The 13,243-nt window shown below is 42.8% G+C and overlaps 1 pseudogene; it reads right to left on the bottom strand.

The window, feature by feature from the left end:
* Positions 1-1,603: 1,603 nt before the first annotated feature.
* On the bottom strand, positions 1,604-9,707 carry LOC123729805 (PIH1 domain-containing protein 1-like; annotated as a pseudogene).
* Between the last annotated feature and the right edge of the window lie 3,536 nt (positions 9,708-13,243).

Genomic DNA, 13,243 nt, shown 5'->3' with positions numbered 1-13,243 from the left:
CAGTGTGATTACCTAGCCAACAGAAGGGACAATGAGACGCACTGACAGATGGATGAAGGGACACATGGTGGGTGACAACATTGGTGGAGTTCCAGTGCTGATAGAGTTGGTCCTGTTGTTTCCTTGCTTTCAAAGCTCCACTGTGTTCTGTTTGACTTCTCGTGTTTGTTTGTGGTACTACATTGTCATGAGTTGACTGACATTTTTTCTTCAGTAGAATGTTTTTCAATGTATTAGGTTAGTTATATGATGTGCTCCTAAAAGCTCGTCCTGGATCTGCTTCCGTCTCCCTAACCATTACCACACTCATTTTAAGACAATTATCAATGCTAGATCAGGACTCCCTGATTTTACCGGCCTACATATGAAATCCACCAGTGTTTAAGACCTGACTTATGCTAGATCTAGGTCTATACCCAAGATAATTCCACTCTAACTAGGAACAGGGTCATGTTCATTAGGCACCAAGGTAAAAAAAAAACAGACAAACGGGGAGAGACAACCTGGAATTGTCCAATAAGAAACATCATTTTGGTTTTCTGTTGCAAAACATTTAAAAACATTTTCCATTGCGTGCTCCAATGACCGACCCAGGAGAAGCCAGCATGGATATGGAAAAAGGGTGTGAACTCAAGCTGAGGGAGGGAGGGTTAAGAATGCCGGCCTAGCAATAGGCCTAACAGGTGAGGCAGCGGAAGCCCACCATTTGGAACTAAATGGCAGTTGGTTGGCTAAGCAGTCCGGCAAGACAGACAACCGGGATTTGAGGGAAGTGTAAAGTTACTCCGGGACATCAGCGGAGGGAGCATTAACGGTGGAATTCTGATGAGTTCATTTTAGTCAAGGACACTGTGGGAGAGGATGGTAGGCAGGGTGGGGAGACGGTGGGAGATTAGGGTGAGTCACACCGGCCATTATCACTGCTAAAGGGGCGAGGACCGTATTAATAGTCCTAGGAGGGAGGGAGAGCGGGGATCACTGCTCCTAGCTAACGGTCTGTTGGAATGTATATCAATCTATCTAACCCGGTGGGAATGAGGAAGAGGAGGGAGGAAGAAGAGACAGTTGGCACAGTATGACGGACTAGCTGAATGGACATTAGGGATGGCTACAAGTGTTAAAAGGTCAATTAATGCCCTGGACTTATCCCAGCCGCTGATATTAAAGTACAATCCATAATCATCCACAGGAGACAATATACTCAAAACACCATACATGACCAGGCCTACATTGATTAGTACATGCAATAAATATATGCACCAACTAAAAACACTGACAGAGTATAAGTTTGATCAAACAGGTACAAGAACTGATCCCACAGACAGACAGATAAGAGATTCCTAACAAAAATATACATAAGACACCAGTTTTCCGGACACAGCTTACTAGGTTTAACAATCTCTGTCTGAGAAACTGAGCCTAGATGACGAAAACAGAGCAGCATCAAGATGTGAAAGGTCAGAACCTGGATGTACAGGGGGAGAGTTGTAGAAAGACTTACCGAGAGCAAGGTGAGGTTTCAATGGTGTGACAGACAGATACACAGACCAACAGACAGAGGAGCCCTGGAGAATGACTATTGTAGTGAGAGACAATGGGAGTTTTATACAGGGGAGGGGTGGTGATGGGCAGTGTGCGTATGTGTAGGGCAGAGGGCCATGGGCGGATTAGGAGAGAACTTTGGGAGAGAAAGACAACCACCTCCTGGGATTAAGAGAATGAGTGAATGACCTCACTGAACAAGAGGGGCAGGTGTAGAGAGAGAGAGACACAGACACACAGAGAGCGAAAGGGGAGAGAGAGAGAAAGGGGAGACAAAAGAGGGATGAGAGGAGCATACCAGAGCCAGAAATGCCCAGCAATAGGTGGGATGAGTATTTTCTTCCCTCTCTTTCCACAAATAGAGTCTTCCGTTGATAGAGGGACTCCGGGAAACGTAGTAAAACAACTAAAACCCATATTAAAGAGAGTTGAATGGGGTATTGTTGGGATACATGTTGATTAACTGATTGTTATGGCTAAATATGGCTGGTGTGATAATGAGAATGCATGGCTAATGTTTAGTGTGATAACTCTTTATTTATCAAAGATGAACTGAAGTGATTTGAACTTTAGCACTCACAGACCGTGATAATAACAGTTTTATTTTCATATACAACAAATAGATATCAATATCTGACATTCTTTTTCTCCATGAAGACACCACACCACTTGCATTGTCACCGTGAGAATTTGTGGAGAGAGAAAGGGGAGGGAGATAGAGCGAGAGAGGAGAAAAAATATCAGACATCATGTGTCAGTGAATAGCTGTACTGTGTTTAAGAATGTGTGTGTGTGTGTGTGTGTGTGTGTGTGTGTGTGTGTGTGTGTGTGTGTGTGTGTGTGTGTGTGTGTGTGTGTGTGTGTGTGTGTGTGTGTGTGTGTGTGTGTGTGTGTGTGTGTACCTGTGTGTTGGTGTTCTACTGTGTTACGCTGCCCTCCTGGTCAATGAAGGGAATGAAACAGTCCAGATGAAAGGGAGGGCCGGGCATTCAGGACCAGCCTGTCCTCCCCAAGGTCCAGAACAAGGGAGAAAGAGGAGGCCTGGAAAGAGGAGGAGGGAGGGAGTGAAGGAGAGAGGACAAGAAAATGTTGCTGATTTACGTATTAATATTGTAACACGCATCCAAAGTTGACCAGAAAAAAACTCTGGGCCCTATTAAATCACTGCCACTTATGTTGATTGGATAAATAATTTTAAAAGGTGTGTTGGTGCTGGGCTGGAACAAACCCCAGCACATCTTGTGGGTCCCCAGGACCAGCTAAGAAGAATACTGGCATAGAGTATAGGGAGGGAGTGAGTAAGCAGTTTAACACATTGAGTATATGGAATTATGAATGGGTTCACAACAAAGTATATAGATATAGGGTAAGGAAACAGTTTGAGCATAGGTGGTGAAGGATGGGTTCAGGACATAGTCTATAGGGAAGGGGTGTCGAAACTATAAATTATAATGATATGATATGGCTTGAGAGGGGGAATAATCCGGCCCCAGGGTGGTTTGAGTTAAATAAAAATAAAAACGCAATATACTTTAAAATGACTAAATAATGGACCTACATTCATATGGTTTCTTGACTGTGTCCAGCTCGCTAATAATCACTAGATAGTCTGGGAGAATCGAAAATTCCCCCAAACGATGGATAGAGGACTATTTTTTACAAATTTTGACGGTGAGGAAATACAACAGATTTTTTGTGCGGCCCTCCGAATGCTTCCCCTGGAGCAAAATGACTGATACCCCTGCTATAGGGGAAGAGATTAAACACAGAGTATGGGGGAGAGGGATGTGTTTAGGACTGGGCTTGTGTCTCTTGTTCTGGATCGGTGTCCCGTCTACGGGACAGCTGTTGCTCAATATGCATAATGTGACTAGAACGTTGCTGTAAACAACAACCAATTTCCCGGTACATATAAGTGTCTTATATGGGCAGAAAGCTTACACTCTTGTTAATTACATTTATATTTAAGTCATTTAGCAGACGCTCTTATCCAGAGCGACTTACAAATTGGTGCATTCACCTTATGATATCCAGTGGAACAACCACTTTACAATAGTGCATCTAAATCTTTGAAGGGGGGGGGGGGGGGGTAGAAGGATTACTTTATCCTATCCTAGGTATTCCTTAAAGAGGTGGGGTTTCAGGTGTCTCCGGAAGGTGGTGATTGACTCCGCTGTCCTGGCGTCGTGAGGGAGCTTGTTCCACCATTGGGGTGCCAGAGCAGCGAACAGTTTTGACTGGGCTGAGCGGGAACTGTGCTTCCTCAGAGGTAGGGGGGCCAGCAGGCCAGTGGTGGATGAACGCAGTGCCCTTGTTTGGGTGTAGGGCCTGATCAGAGTCTGAAGGTATGGAGGTGCCGTTCCCTTCACAGCTCCGTAGGCAATCACCATGGTCTTGTAGCGGATGCGAGCTTCAACTGGAAGCCAGTGGAGAGAGCGGAGGAGCGGGGTGACGTGAAAGAACTTGGGAAGGTTGAACGCCAGACGGGCTGCGGCGTTCTGGATGAGTTGTAGGTGTTTAATGGCACAGGCAGGGAGCCCAGCCAACAGCGAGTTGCAGTAATCCAGACGGGAGATGACAAGTGCCTGGATTAGGACCTGCGCCGCTTCCTGTGTGAGGCAGGGTCGTACTCTGCGAATAATGTTAATCTAACTGCATTGTCCAATTTACAGTAGCTATTACAGCGAACAAAATACCATGCTATTGTTTGAGGAGCTAGCACAACACAAAACACTTATCACGGCGACAGGTTTGATACATTCACATCTGAAGGTAAATAATGTACTTTACGTTCTGTAATCTTGCTCTGATTTGTCATCCTAAGGGTCCCAGAGATAAAATTTAGTATAGTTTTGTTTGATAAAATCCTTTTTAATTTCCTAAAAATATCCATGTAGTTTGCACGATTGATTTTGAATTTCCACTCGTTGAACTTGCAAAGAAAGACATCTGTGAAAATCGAACGCAAAACTTTGTTTCAACCAGTCAAATTAGGTTTGTATTTATACCTCAGACGCTCTTAACTAAAAGTAACCAGCCTTTGCTATATCATTCTGCATTCAGTATATCCTATGGCAAGCCAATTTTAGCCAGGAAGACATGACATCACTTGATTGACTGTGTCACGTCCTGACCAGTAAAAGGGGTTATTTGTTCTTATAGTTTGGTCAGGACGTGGCAGGGGGTATTCGTTTTATGTGGTTCAGGGTGTTATTCTGTATGTGTTCATGTAGAGGGGGTATTTGGTTTATATGGTTCGGGGTGGTTGTTTATGTAGAGGGGTATTTGATTTATGTATTCCGGGGTTTTTGGGTTATCGTTCTATGTTAGTTTATTTCTATGTTCTGTCTAGGTGTTTGTATTTCTATGTTTTGGTAATGGGGATTGGGGCCTTCAATTGGAGGCAGCTGTCTATCGTAGCCTCTGATTGAAGGTCCTATAATTAGGAGTATGTTTGTCAAGGGATTTTGTGGGAGATTGTTTCCGTGTATAGCTTCATGCCTTACAGGACTGTTAATCGTCGTTGTGTTTTTGTATACGCGTTTGTTTTGGTTTTCCTTCTTTGTCCTCAATAAAAAGAAGATGAGTATACATTTTCCCGCTGTGTTTTGGTCTACACCCTACGACACCCGTGACTGACTGTATCTTGGTCCAATGACCATCTATCGTTTTGAAACATAACTAGCTAGATAGCCAGTGCTTTACAAGGGTATGTGTTTCAAAACAACTTACAATATAGCTACTAATACTGGAAAAGCTCAATCAAAGTCCAGGTATACAGATTTTGGACGATATTATAGCAGAAATCTACCAGGAAAGTGTCACGGACTAAGTTAGTGAATATAGTTTAGATTCAACAGCTAAAGGAGAGGACGTGACCTTTGACTGGTTAGTGAAAACGTTTTTTATATTATATTATATTTATATATATATATATATATATATATATATATAAAATCCCGAATGAAATATGTGCATGAATAGTAAACAAGGTACTCGAAAGCCATATCATGTCAAAGTCAACATACAATACACATTGGGCTCCTGGGTGGCGCAGTGGTCTAACACACTGCAGTACCTGGTTTCGAATCCAGGCTGCATCACATCCGGTCGTGATTGGGAGTCCCATAGGGCAGCGCACAATCGGCCCAGCATCGTCCGGGGTAGGCCGTCATTGTAAATAAGAATTTGTACTGACTTGGCTAATAAAATAAAGGTTCATTTTATTTAATTTTTGAATATTGATACACACTTCACCACAGTGTTCACCATACTCAAAATAATATATGTTTATAGATGTGTTGTTAATTTGATGTATTGCCAAAATAAATGTTCAATAAAATATGTGATAAACTTGAGTTCTTACTGATTTGTATTTTATTTTTTATCTTCAATAGTGGTAAAGACTCGGACTTCAAAGAGACCACATTCAAGTCCTCCATCCCCCACTTAGTCTGAATGTGGCTCTCTCTGGCTCCACACCAAACCCCGCCCGGCCATTTAGAGGTGTGAACACCCAGCCAGCAAAGAGGTAGAGGATGGTAAGTGCTTTACAGCAGAAAGAGACTTGGGACCAGCAGCACAATCTTGTGTAGAGGACTCAAGGTGCTCTAAATACTGTAATTGTAAATTGTGTGTAAATGTTTTTTAGTTTTTTTTACTTTGTGTGTGGTTTGTGGTGTGTTCACTTATGACATTAGATCAGTGTTGGCTGCTAACTTGACCCTTATCTTAAATATTTCACTTCTGTGTTTGGAGACATTGGATCAGCATTCTTGTCACGTCTCCTGTTAGTACATTTTATGTAGGGAAGCTAATGATCCATCATGTATGACATTCCTGGGAGTGTGTAAACTTGTATTTTTTATTAACATAGCATTTTTGTACGTTTTCTATAGTTATGTTCTTGAAAATGTATCTATTTACCAATTCGGCCACTTGGAGGCCACTTGGGTACATTTGGGCAAATCGTGAGGGGCACCTGGGTGACTTTTCATTTTATTTTACCTTTATTTAACAAGGTAGGCTAGTTGAGAACAAGTTCTCATTTGCAACTGCGACCTGGCCAAGATAAAGCAAAGCAGTTCGACACATACAACAACACAGAGTTACACATGGAATAAACAAACATACAATCAATAATACTGTAATGTCGTGTGTGTAGGTGGCAGGGAAGTCAGGCGCAGGAGAATCGAACTTGGTATAAATGGAGTAGTTTAAGAACGTTTAACAAAACTCCAAAACCAAAGTATATAATAAATAAAAGTGGGTACACGACGTCCTCGCGCAGACTGCTGCGGTAATGGTCGATCAGGGCCCTGTTGTTCCATCCCGCGCCGGCAGCCAGGGTCCTAAACTCCAGGGCAAACTCCTGGGCTCTCCTCATCTCCTGCCTCAGATGGTAGAGGCGCTCACCCGCCAATCTGCCCTCGGGTGGCTGGTTGAAGACTGCCCGGAAATGGTGGGTGAACTCCTCAAAATGGTCCAACACCGCATCTTTCTCTCCATACACAGCGCTGGCCCACTCCAGGGCTTTCCCGGTGAGCCACGAGACGAGGGCGAAACTCTTCTCATGGTCCGATGGCGCTGGGTGGACATGGCCAGATAAAGGTTTAATTGGAGGAGGAAACCCTGGCAGTTGGCAGCACCTCCGTCGTATCCCTGTGGCATGGAGAGACGGATCCCACTGGGTTCAGGCGGGAAAGGGGCGCTCAGGATAGACCCCGGTTGTGCTGGTGGATGCGCTGGAAGAACTCCCTGTCTCTCCCAGCGGTCCATATTCTGGACAACGCGATCCATGGAAGCGCCCAGATGGTAAAGCCTCTCCGTATGCTCCTGGACGTGCTCCTCCACCTCCATGGCCGGGGTACCCTCTCCTGCTGACTCCATAATTGGGTCAGAGATTCTGTAATGTCGTGTGTTTAGGTTGCAGTAAAGATAGGCACAGGAGAATCGAACTTGGTATAAATGGAGTAGTTTAATAACGTTTAACAAAACTCCAAAACCAAAGTACATAATAAATAAAAGTGGGTACAAGAACCCGTCGCGCACCAATCCATAATACACGAGCAATACGAACAAACAATCTCTGACAAGGACATGAGGGGAAACAGAGGGTTAAATACACAACATGTAATGAATGGGATTGGAACCAGGTGTGTAGACAAAACCAATACAAAACCAATAGAATATGAAAAATTGATCAATGATGGCTAGAAGACTGGTGACGTCGACCGCTGAGCACCGCCCAAACAAGGAGAGGCATCGACTTCGGTAGAAGTCGTGACAAATACAGTAGAAAAATCTACATACAGCATGTGCAAATGAGGTAGGATAAGAGAGGTAAAGGCAACAAATAGGCCATGGTGGCGAAGTAAATACAATATAGCAATTAAACACTGGAATGGTAGGATGTGCAGAAGATAAATGTGCAAGTAGAGATACTGGGGTGCAAAGAAGCAAAATAAATAAATACAGTATGGGAATGAGGTAGATTGGATGGGCTATTTACAGATGAGCTATGTACAGGTGCAGTGATCTGTGAGCTGCTCTGACAGCTGGTGCTGAAAACTAGTAAGGGAGGTAAGAGTCTCCAGCTTCAGAGATTTTTGCAGTTCATTCCAGTCATTGGCAGCAGAGAACTGAAAGGAAGAATTGGCTTTGGGGGACTTCATACTAAATGTCATGTAGCTTGCTCATTCTTGAAGTTATCAGTCTGAAACGTTGCACATACACAGTTGCCCACTTGGGACACCATCTAAATTACCTCCAGCTTCTTAGCTGAATGTGGGGCTTTTCTTTTTCACGTAAAAGTTGGTGCAACAAAAATGAAATAGAAAACATATTATTTTCTTTGTATTATCTTTTACCAGATCTATTGTGTTATGTTCTCCTTCATTCATTTCACATTTCCACAAACTTCAAAGTGTTTCCTTTCAAATGGTATCAATAATATGCATATCCTTGCTTCAGGTCCTGAGCTACAGGCAGTTAGATTTGGGTATGTCATTTTAGGCAGAAATTGAAAAGAAAGGCCTGATCCTTAAGAGGTTTTTAAACACAGAGTATAGCGGGAGAGGGATGTGTTTAGGACTGGGCTTGTGTCTCACCACTCTAGGCAGCTGTATCTCTGCTATCAGAATCTCTGGATCACCTATAGGGGGTTCCACTAGCAGACAGAACTCTGGCCTGGAGATGGATGGAGATAAGAGAGGAGACAAGATGAGATGGAGAGGAAGAGAGAGGTGGGTTAGAGCAAGAGTGAGAAAGAAGGAGAAAATTAATATGTTCCAGTTTGGAATGTGACAATCAAATCCACAGTGGGCAACTCAGACAGACCTACCGTTTGGCTGGTTCTGGAGGTGTGTGAGTATCCCTGTGGAGAGAGAGAGCGAAAGAGAGATTGAAGGGGGGGGGGTAGGCGAGAGAGAAGATTGAACTCTTCCACATACAGACTGTAGTTAACTCTACACCATGCTCTAGTGGTGAAGTATTGATAACAGAAGTGAGTTTTGTGTGGTGTGTGTGTGAGTGAGAGTACAAGAAAGAGTGAGAAAGAAAGAGCAAACAAAAACATACTTAGGGTCAATTTCCTGAATCAACGGTTTGCTCTTGGTGTGAATATTCTGTTCGTTCACAGAGAACAGAAACGTCCTGTTCTTCAGAACCTTCCAGTCTGGGAGGGAAGGAGAGGAATACACATGAAGTAAGGAGAGAAACAGAGGAATATTACCTCATCTGGAGCAGAACACACAGAACACATGCCTGATTAATGTTCACACACACACAAAAATGTTTTAATAAAATCCATATTCAAGCTTACACACACACACACTAAAGATACAGGCACACACACCTCGGCTGAGCTCCAGGTTGTATTTGTTCTCCGGCCCCTCTAATGACACAGCGATCAGAAACTTCTGGAATAGAGGATCCTTCTACAAACACACAGACAGGAGATACACACACACACACACACCTGGCATTTCTCGAAGAACTCTTCACTGATGACCACGTCGTAGGCTGTGCAGCCTTGGGAGTCTGTGGGGACAGGACACAACCAGAGGTGTGCCCAAGTCACTATTACTTGAGTCACAAGCAAGTCAAATCACAAGGTCCGAGTCTCAAGTTGAGTCCCAAGTAGAACGGGTCGAGTCTCGAGTCATGTCCAAGTCATGCATTCTATGAGCAAGTCAAGTCAAAAGTTTTTTGAAGTCACAAAATTATCTATACATGCAATGACTGAAAATCTTTATTTATTGAGGCTACCAGACAACCCTTTTCATTATTTTGATGACGTAATTGTAAAATAGGGACCTTGTAGCAGTCAGTAATAAGGGCAGGAAATCAGCACAAGGCAAGGCATGTAGAAGTGCTCAGAGTGTAGATATTATTTACAGGTCTTGGTGATCCAATGGTAAGAGCTCCATATCATATGAAATATACAAGTCGATTTACCAAATATACACAACCAAAAAATATTGCTTCTGTATCAGGCTTGACTTGTCCTATCTGAATGGACAAAGGTAGGGGGAAAAACAGCACAGTCTCCCCTTGAGAAACCAAATCGAATTTGTCTAACAGCTCAAACAGGTAAGTGCCTTCAGAAAGTATTCACACCCCTTGCCCTTTTCCACATTTTGTTGTGTTACAAGGTGGGATTAAAATGGATTTAACTGTCATTTTTTTGTCATCGATGTACACAAACAAATATATATATATATCTTTATTACATAAGTAGTCAACTCCCCAAGTCAGTACATGTTACAATCACCTTTGGCAGCGATTACAGCTTTGAGTCTTTCTGGGTGAGTCTCTAAGAGCTTTGCACACCTGGATTGTACAATATTTGCACATTATTCTTCAAGCTCTGTCAAGTTGGTTGTTGATCATTGCAGGCAGCCATTTTCAAGTCTTGCTATAGGTTTCCAAGCCGATTTAATTCAAAACTGTAACTAGGCCACTCAGGAACATTCAATATCATCTGTGTGGCTCAGTTGTGTGTGGCTCAGTTGGTAGAGCATGGTGTTTGCAACGCCAGGGTTGTGGGTTCGATTCCCACGGGGGACCAGTACGGAAAAATATATATATATGAAATGTATGCATTCACTACTGCAAATCGCTCTGGATAAGAGCGTCTGCTAAAATGTAAATGTAAATCTTGGTAAGGAACTCCAGTGTGTATTTGGCCTTGTGTTTTAGGTTATTGCCCTGCTGAAACATGATTTCTCTCCCAGTGTCTGTTGGAATGCAGACAACCAGGTTTTCCTCTAGGATTTTGCCCGTCCTTAGCTCTATTCCTTTTATTTTTAGCCATAAAAACTCCCTATTCCTTGCCAATGACAAGCATACCCATAACATGATGCAGCCACCACCATGCTTGAAAATATGAAGAGTGGTACTTAGTGACATGTTTTGTTGGATTTGCCCCAACATAACGCTTTGCATTCAGGATATAAGTACATTTCTTTGCCACATTTTTTCCAGTTTCCCATTAGTGCATTATTGCAAACAGGATGCATGTTTTGGAATATTTTTATTCTGTAAAGGCGTCCTTCTTTTCACTGTCATTTAGGTTAGTATTGTGGACTAACTACAATGTTGTTGATCCATCCTCAGTTTTCCCATATCACCTCCATTAAACTCTGTAACTGTTTTAAAAGTTAAAATTTGGATTCTTACATATAATTCTGTGTGTGTTGAACAGAGATAAGATAGTCATTAAAAAAAGAATGTTAAACACTATTATTGCACAGTGAGTCCATGCAATTTATTATGTGACTTGTTAAGGACAGTTTTACTACTGAACTTATTTAGGCTTGCCTTAACAAAAGTGTTGAATACTTATTGACTCAATATATTTCAGCTTTCCATTTTTTATTCATTTGTAAAAACATTATTCTACTTTGACATTATGGAGTATTGTGTGTTGGCCCCAGTCAAAGGTTGTTTGCACTATGAAGCAAGTCCCCATCAAGGATTTGCCTGTATTTGGCTCCATCCTTCCCTCTATCCTTACCAGTCCCTGCCACTGAAAAGCATCCCCATAGCATGATGCTGCCACCACCATGCTTCACGGTAGAGGTGGTGTTAGACGGTTGATGAGCTGTGCCTGGTCTTCTCCAGACATTTGCATTCAAGCCAAAATGTTCAATTTGTCTCATTTTACCACATAATCTTTTGCCTTACGCTCTCAAAGTCTTTCAGTGGCTTCTGTTTGGTCACTCTCCCATAAAGGCCAGATTGGTGAAGTGCTGTAGAGACTGTTGCCCTTCTGGCAGGTTCTTCCATCTCAGCCAAGGAACTCTATAGTTCTGCAGGAGTGGTCATTGGGTTCTTGGTCACCTCCCTGACCAAGATCCTTCTTGCTCAGTTTGGTCAAACATCCAGCTCTAGGCAGTTCCATATTTTTTCAATTTCCCACTGTGCTCCTGGAAACTTTCAACACTCTATAAATTGTTTTATACCCTTCCCCAGATATATGCCTCATCACAATTCTCTCGGAGCGCTCCAGACAGTTCCTTGGACCTCATAGTATAGTTTCTGCTCTGACATGCACTGTCAACTGTGGGACCTTATATTGACAGTTTTTTTTTTCTAAGTCATGTCCAATCAATTGAATTGACCACAGGTGGACTCCAATCAAGTTGTAGTGACATCAAGGATGATCAAAGGAAATTGTATGCACCGGAGTGCCATAGCAATGGGGTGTGAATATTTATGTAAATGTCATATTTCAGCATTTCATTTTCACTTTCATTATGGGGTATTATGTGTAGATGGGTGAAATACAACATATATTTAATCCATTTTGAATTCAGGCTGTATCACAAGAAAATGTGGAATAAGTCAAGCGGTTTGAATACTTTCTGAAGGCACTGTATGACAAATGGGTACTTTTTCCACCACTGACCATTTCAACAAGAGAACAAGCGCTCTCCACTGGTGGAAGTTTGGAGAGCGCCAGTGGAGAGACGTGCCTACGCCGATGTTGACATATCAAAAGACAAGTAGGCCTACTTGTTGCTTGACGCTCCATTGATGGTGAGCTTGCAAAGTAAATAGTTAATATTCTTGATCACCAAACTATTTTTGGAACTGCATATTACTTTGTTATGGCAATCCGCTGTCCTTACAATTTGACGTTTGTGCTGCACCCCATCCTATAGCTGTGCAGCAAATCAGCAATCTATTCGCTAGCTCACCCAACCTGTGTTGATTGACAGTTTGCTGATCCAATCAAAGGGCCATATGTGCATTTCACTAGCCAATCTGTTGCAAGTTTATTTGCAAGGATGATGCTGCGGCTGTCTCTGGCTGCATGGAGAGTAATCCACGGAGACACTGTACCACAAAATACGTGACAAAACCTGGCCAGATAATTTCAAGTCATCAGTCTCAAGTCAAAGATGAGTCCCGAGTCTTATGTGAGAAATGGTGGATGAAACGCATCTATGTGCAAATTAGGCCTGACCCCATTTAGTCGACTGTCGGTCCAACAAGATATTTTTAGTGTAGCAGTCGCAAATAGATATTTTTTTTTCATGGCACACTAGACACCGGTCTGATTCGCCCCTGTCTCAGTGGACTAATCCATTGGGGAGGCAGTGGGAATGACACTGTCCAAGAACAAGGGAGTGTGGCTAAGATGCACAAGGCATGTCTCTCTCCCCCGCCATTTTGTGCGCATTCATTGTTTCAT

The sequence above is a fragment of the Salmo salar genome, chromosome ssa23 (genome assembly GCF_905237065.1).
Source record: "Salmo salar chromosome ssa23, Ssal_v3.1, whole genome shotgun sequence".
Taxonomy (NCBI): Eukaryota; Metazoa; Chordata; class Actinopteri; order Salmoniformes; family Salmonidae; genus Salmo; species Salmo salar.
Note: the sequence above shows the minus strand (reverse complement) of the source record. Positions and strands in the feature narration are given on the sequence as shown.